Source organism: Helianthus annuus, chromosome 9, assembly GCF_002127325.2.
Source record: "Helianthus annuus cultivar XRQ/B chromosome 9, HanXRQr2.0-SUNRISE, whole genome shotgun sequence".
Lineage (NCBI taxonomy): Eukaryota > Viridiplantae > Streptophyta > Magnoliopsida > Asterales > Asteraceae > Helianthus > Helianthus annuus.
Genome location: NC_035441.2, coordinates 154,291,885 through 154,299,338, shown reverse-complemented (window position 1 = coordinate 154,299,338; position 7,454 = coordinate 154,291,885). Strand labels below are relative to the sequence as shown.

The window sequence follows — 7,454 nt, the reverse complement described above, 5'->3', positions numbered from 1 at the left end:
TGCCAAAACTGGAAATCTGGGTTCATATACTTATACCTACTGTTATTATATGAAAATATACTAGTTACATCAGTAGGTATGAGTCTTATATGTTTAAAATGAGTGTAACGCCTACTATACGCTAAAAACGCTTAAAATGCGATTTAGAGCCGTTTCCGGGTTTTTAAAAGAAAGCTGAGATTTTTATATTTCCAGAATGCTCAAAATAGTTTATTTAACATATAAAATCAGTAGAAAAAGGTTTCGGGTCAAAAGGATGTATAAAACTCATTTTATGGCTTAAACGGTCAAAACCGGCATTAACCGAATCGACTTAGCGACGTATGATCCGTTCAGCCAAAAATTATGTAACACCCCAAAATTTATTTTTAATACTAGAATAAATGAAAAATGGATGAATTAGATAATGGGAGGTTTACAAATCAAAGGGTAATAAGTCTTAAAGGGGTAACGTGTAAAATTATAATTAAGGAGGGTTTAATGATGTCAAACCACAAAAACAAACCCCCTGTGCGTGTTTGGGATCGAACAGGAAGCAGAGAAGAAGGGTTTACCCTTTGTTCTTGTAAAAACTCACCAGTTGACAAGGAAAAATCAGTGTTAGTTAGTTGCATGTCATAAAGTTTCGATCATCTAAGCATCCCTAGTAAACTGGTAAGTTGAATTTTTGATTTTGGTGATGTTTATAATTAGGGTTTCGACCCGATCATGAAATTGTGATATGATTTGTGTTAATTAGATGTTAGGGTTACTCCCTAGAACAGAAATCATGCTTGGTTCTAGTTTAATTGAAAGAAATCTTATAAAACCCATCTTGTGAAATTATGCTATGAGTAGGAGGATTTTGGAGATTATAATTATGTGTGGTTTGGTATGAAATTTTGTTTGCAATACATGAATGCTAGTTAAATTTGTGAAGACTAAAGGAATTGTTAGAACTAGAGTGATTATTGATGGCACATAGGATGAATTAGTGAGTTATGCTTTAAAATGTTGTACATTATGCTTTATTAATGTGACGCACACTAGGTGTTCGATGAAATGCTTGAATGAACAACTATGTGAAATATTGAATGTAATGGAATGAAATTCCGGGTACTAAACAAATGAACGGATGTGTTAATATAGGCGTAAAGGAAGAAGGCTCAGGTTCTAAGAAGTCGGAAGGCTCACAAGACAAAGGTATGTTTCGTGACGTACAAAAACTTTACTTAAATTTTTGATTAGTAACTGTGTCGAGCAAATTGTGTTATAATGGTTATTTCTTACTATAATGGATACGGTGACTAGAAAATAAATAGCAAATCCCTTGCGGATTTGGCTAAGCTAATGAAGGTTAAGCTATGATAAGCAAATCGACCGGTTCGAGTAACTAGGTCGAGAAATGATATGATACCATTCGTCTTGAACGTGTGGTATTGAATGCTATAACGAATGCGAGATTCTTAATCCGTTCTACGGATGAAAAGAAGAATTTATGTTGAAAGCAAATAACCCAATCAAACGGGTCGAACGCGTATGTTTAACTCTCATTGAGAGTGTTTATGCTATACCCAAGTTTATGGGTAGTCGAATGCGTAAAATGGTTAAAAGTTCATATACGGATGGAAGTAAAATTAAAGAATTATGATTTAGCGAGTGCGATAACTAACCTTTGAAATTTCTTGTTAATGTAGGTAAATCCTCATCGTAGACTCTATGGCGAATTGAAGCGAGCACGTGATCACCACTTAACATATCAAGCGCTTCCGCTAGTTGCTTTAGTGTTTTGGGTCAATAATTGTGAAAGTTTGTCTAAACTAGTTAGTAGATGTTTTAGTCAAAAGTTTATGTTTTCTTGGATTTTCGTTGCGTCTAGTCGTAAAGGTCATGGAATATTTTGTTTGAAAGTTGTATGAAACAGGTGCATGCTCATTGTACGAATGGGTCATGCCCGATTTTTGTCGGAAATATGAATTTAACTGGTTATTTCAAGTCTTAAAATTATCATCGAAAATGGTTTTATAAGAACTAAATACATGGGTCTTACAAGTTGGTATCAGAGCCAAGGTTTGAGGGATTCGAGCGTTAAACGCGGTGCTTGAACTCAAACCGATGGCTCGTTCGAAAGAGTGCTCGCTCCAAGATCGCCCAAGAGGTAACTTTAAAGTTATAAATAAGTTGCAAGTGTGTTCTTTTTATGAGTTTGATGGAAATAATTAAAAAGATTTATGAGAAGGTCAAATAATAAGTTCGGGAGCTGTAGAACCTGAACGGAATGGAAGGAATCGAATGAGAATGCTTAAAAATGGAACTGCAACGTTTTTGCAAAACGGAAGCCCGTCGCCGACGGGTTAACCCCCGTCGCCGACGGCATCCTCTTGCCCGACGCCTAAACTAACTGCCGACGGGAAAAACCATCCGACGGCCTTTATATGAGCCCGTCGCCGACGGCTTACATAGTGCCAAAATGCTGAAAATGTTTTGTTTTTCATGCTTTGTGTTACCGGTTTGTCCGAAAGCTTATTTCATGGCTACGTAGTGTCCATATAAGGTTTAACAAGTGTATGTAATCACAATTAGCGATTATAACGAGAATGGATTCGTAAGAATCAAAAGAAATGAAGCAAATGACATGAAATGGATTAAGTGAATGATGATTAATGAGTAATGATATGCGGAAAGTTTGTAATTTGTATTAAACGAGAAGCATGATATTGTGTAGATGGCTGATGCAAGAAATGTCAATGAGGATGATGACGCTACTCGGCAAGAAGCGTTTAACAGTAGGGTTACGGAGGTGGCGGAAGGGGTTATGCAAGCCCATCTTCCTCGATTAGCTCAAGAGGTGGAAAGCCGGGTTTTGGGAGTCGTAGACGCTATGATGACTAGCAAGATTGAAGAACTGAAAGAACTATTAGAGGGATCTAGAAACAAAAGCAAGGAACGAAGGTGCACGTATAAAGACTTCATGGCATGCCAACCCGCAACGTATGATGGTAAAATTGACCCGATTGCATGCCAAAGATGGATTTAAAATATAGAAGCGGTGTTTATTCGAAGTCGTTGTGATAACGAAGATAAGGTGATGTTCGCTACCGGCCAACTCACTTTTCAGGCAAAAGATTGGTGGGATGCACACAGTAAAGAGATAGGCGAAGAAAGGCTCCAAGCAATGACCTGGCAAGAGTTTAAGGATCCTTTTATGAAATATTACTGCCCTCAGTCAGCCATTGATAAGATTCAAGAGGATTTCTTACGCCTCCGACAGAAAAACGAAACGATAAATGAGATATCGAACATTTTCTTAGATAAGATGAAGTTTTGTGGAGAGTTTGTGCAAACTGAAAGGATGAAGATTAATTGCTTTTATGGGGTGTTAAAGGCAGAATTTAGGGAGTTCATCACTCCCTCGAAGTGCGAGACTCTTGATGAGCTAATCAATCTAGCGCGGGATAGAGAAATCGAAATCAAGAGGCAAGAAGAACGTGGAGAAAAGAGACCAAATGAAAAAGGTGGAAGTTCGACCCCGGCCAAAAAGGGGAAGTATCAAGAGCAAGGAAGAAAAGATAAGTCGAAGAGCGGTATCACGCCGTGCAAGACTTGTGGAAAGCTTCATACGGGGGAATGCTTGTTGGGCAAGAAAGGGTGTTACAAATGTGGTAAGGAAGGGCATTCGTCTTATCAGTGTCCAAACAACCCCAAGACTTGCTTTCATTGTTTTGAAAAAGGGCATGTTAAATCGGAATGCCCAAAACTTCAGCAAGAGTCAAAGAAAGAAGATAAGAAGCAAGAGGGTTCTAGAGCGAAAGGGAGGGTGTTCCAAATTACATCCGAAGAAGCCAAGTCTCACCCGAATGTGATTTCAGGTATCTTTTTACTAAACTCCATACCGGTCTATGTTCTATTCGATACTGGAGCTACCATGTCATTTATTTCGAATGAAATTATACAACATCCGTCCTTTAAGATCGAACGAATGTCAATGCCTCTAGAAGTAGAAATAGCTGATAGTAAGATCTATATGCTACATGAGATATGTAGGAAATGTAAATTCATAATGGAAGATGAGGAATTCGAAATTGATCTCATACCTATGGTTCTAGGGGAATTTAAAATGATAGTGGGAATGGATTGGTTGGCACGTCACCGGGTAGAAATAAATTGTGAAAATAAGATAATGTCTATTCAAGCCCCAAGTGGAAGGCAATTGAGTATTCAAGGGGAAAAAACGTAGAAACCAAATTGTGTAACCTTATCCAAGCCTTTAAATACATACGTAATGGAAATAGAGCATACCTGGCTTATGTGGTAGACGCTCAGCAAATCCTCCCGAAGCTTGAAGATGTTGAGGTAGTGAATGAATTTCCGGATGTGTTCCCGGAAGAATTGCCGGGACTCCCTCCCGAAAGAGAAATAGAATTTCGCATCGAATTAAACCCGGGTGCAAAGCCAGTTGCGAAGGCTCCCTATAGACTTGCTCCCACCGAGATGCGGGAGTTAATGACACAATTACAAGATCTTCTAGATAAGGGTTTCATACGCCCGAGTGTGTCGCCTTGGGGAGCACCCGTTCTATTTGTTAAAAAGAAAGATGGGTTGATGCGTATGTGCATCGACTATAGGGAATTAAACAAGCTGACCATAAAGAACCGCTACCCTTTACCTAGAATTGACGACCTTTTTGATCAATTACAAGGGGCGAGTTGGTTCTCCAAGATAGACCTGCGTTCGGGGTACCATCAAGTTAGAGTACGGGAAGAGGATATTCCAAAGACTGCGTTTAGAACCCGTTACGGGCACTATGAATTTTTAGTCATGTCCTTTGGATTGACGAACGCGCCGGCTGCGTTTATGGATCTTATGAACCGGGTGTGCCGACCCATGTTAGACAAATCGGTAATCGTGTTCATAGATGATATCCTAGTCTATTCGCGAAGCAAAGCTGAACATGCAATGCACTTGCGTGAAGTACTTGAAATTCTCCGCAAGGAGAAACTTTACGCAAAATTTTCAAAATGTGCCTTTTGGCTCAGAGAGGTGCAATTCCTGGGTCACGTGATCAATGCGGAAGGTGTTTTAGTTGATCCTTCAAAAATTGATGCTGTAATGAAGTGGGTCTCTCCGAAGAACCCGATAGAGATAAGAAGTTTTCTGGGCCTTGCCGGGTACTATAGAAGGTTCATACAGGATTTTTCGAAGATAGCCCTACCCTTAACGAAACTGACAAGAAAGAAAGAGAAGTTTGTGTGGGGTAAAGATCAGGAGGAGGCTTTTCAAATGTTAAAGGAGAAACTATCCCGTCCTCCGGTTCTGACATTACCGGATGGAACTAAAGACTTGGTGGTCTATTCAGACGCTTCACACCAGGGATTAGGCTGCGTCTTGATGCAAAGGGGAAGGGTCATCGCTTATGCTTCAAGACAATTGAAGCCGCATGAAGTAAACTACCCGACTCACGATCTAGAATTGGCAGCGGTAGTGTTCGCCTTAAAGATTTGGAGACATTATTTGTACGGCACGAGATGCACTATTTACTCAGATCATAAAAGCCTCAAGTATCTTTTCGAGCAGAAAGATTTAAATATGAGGCAACGGAGATGGCTGGAACTTATCAAGGATTATGATTGTGATATTCTTTATCACCCGGGAAAAGCAAACGTGGTAGCCGATGCGTTAAGCCGAAGAGAGTATCCGACTCCTTTTCGTGTAAAGTCCATGAAGATGATTGTTACGCCACGGTTACTTGAAATGATACGTGAATCTCAAATAAAGTCGCTTGGAGCGGAAGACTTAAAGAAGGAAAGACTAAAAGGTGTAATCGATAAATTAGAAGAAAATTCGATCGGACTCAAAACGCGATTCGGCCGAATTTGGATACCCCGATTCTGTGAAGTCAAGGCTGCTCTACTCGACGAGGCACATAAGTCACGATATTCGGTCCACCCTGGGGCTACAAAGATGTATCGGGATCTGAAGGCCAATTATTGGTGGCCGGGCATGAAACGCGACATAGTCAAATATGACGCAAAGTGCTTAACATGTTCCCAAGTGAAAACCGAGCATCAAAAGCCATACGGGGAATTACAACCCTTGGAGATACCGCAATGGAAGTGGGAGGAATTAACGATGGATTTGGTAACCAAGCTTCCTAGAACAAAAAAGGGGCATGATGCGATATGGGTAATCGTGGACCGACTTACGAAAAGCGCTCATTTTCTACCTATTAAGGAAGCCTACTCTTACGAGAAAATGGCGGAAATTTACATGAACAAGATTATATCTCGACACGGCGTGCCTGTGTCAATCGTCTCGGATCGGGACACTAGATTTACTTCTCGTTACTGGCAAAAGTTTCACGAGAGTGTGGGTACGAAATTACACATAAGTACCGCCTACCACCCCCAAACTGACAGCCAGTCAGAAAGAACCATTCAAACACTTATTGATATGTTGAGGGCGTGTGCCTTAGATTTTGGGGGAAATTGGGATGACCATTTACCACTAGTGGAATTTTCCTATAATAATAGTTACCATAGTGGTATCCAAATGGCTCCGTATGAATTACTGTACGGGAGGAAATGTAGAACTCCCGTGTGCTGGGGAGAAATAGGGCAAAGAGAGCTTGCGCCAAGTGATTTAATAGCAGTAACGAATGAAAAGATTAAGTTGGTTAGAGCTCGACTGAAAGCAGCACAGGATCGACAAAAGGCTTATTCAGACAAAAGAAGACGTCCCATTGAATTTCAAGTCGGAGACTTAGTTCTGCTGAAAGTGTCCCCATGGAAGGGTATAATCCGCTTTCGCAAACGTGGTAAGTTGGGTCCTCGTTATATTGGGCCGTTTAAAATCTTGGCTCGTGTTGGAAGGGTTGCATATCGATTAGAATTACCGCCTGCTTTAGACAGAATTCACAATACCTTCCACGTGTCGCAATTGAGAAAGAGTCTTGCGGATGAAACCGCGTTAGTACCACTCGATGACATCGAGTTGGACAAGGGGTTGAATTATGTCGAAAGACCAATGGCCATTAAAGATGTCAAGGTGAAGAAGCTCCGCAACAAAGCAGTTCGGCAAGTGTTGGTGCAATGGCGGCACCGAAAGGGGTCGGAACTCACATGGGAAGCGGAAGACGAGATGAAAAAGCACTACCCGTTTCTTTTTGGTACGTACACACTTAAGAATATGTTTGTGCCAGGTTTCGGGGACGAAACCTCCTTAAGGGGGGTAGACTTGTAACACCCCAAAATTTATTTTTAATACTAGAATAAATGAAAAATGGATGAATTAGATAATGGGAGGTTTACAAATCAAAGGGTAATAAGTCTTAAAGGGGTAATGTGTAAAATTATAATCAAGGAGGGTTTAATGATGTCAAACCACAAAAACAAACCCCCTGTGCGTGTTTGGGATCGAACAGGAAGCAGAGAAGAAGGGTTTACCCTTTGTTCTTGTAAAAACTCACCAGTTGACAA

General features: G+C 40.5%; 1 long non-coding RNA gene across 1 annotated transcript; it reads left to right on the top strand.

The window, feature by feature from the left end:
* Positions 1-587: 587 nt before the first annotated feature.
* Positions 588-1,756, top strand: LOC118482172. The gene is made up of 3 exons (XR_004867594.1): positions 588-654; positions 1,129-1,182; positions 1,677-1,756. It is a non-coding gene; the product is annotated as an uncharacterized LOC118482172 (long non-coding RNA).
* Positions 1,757-7,454: the final 5,698 nt, after the last annotated feature.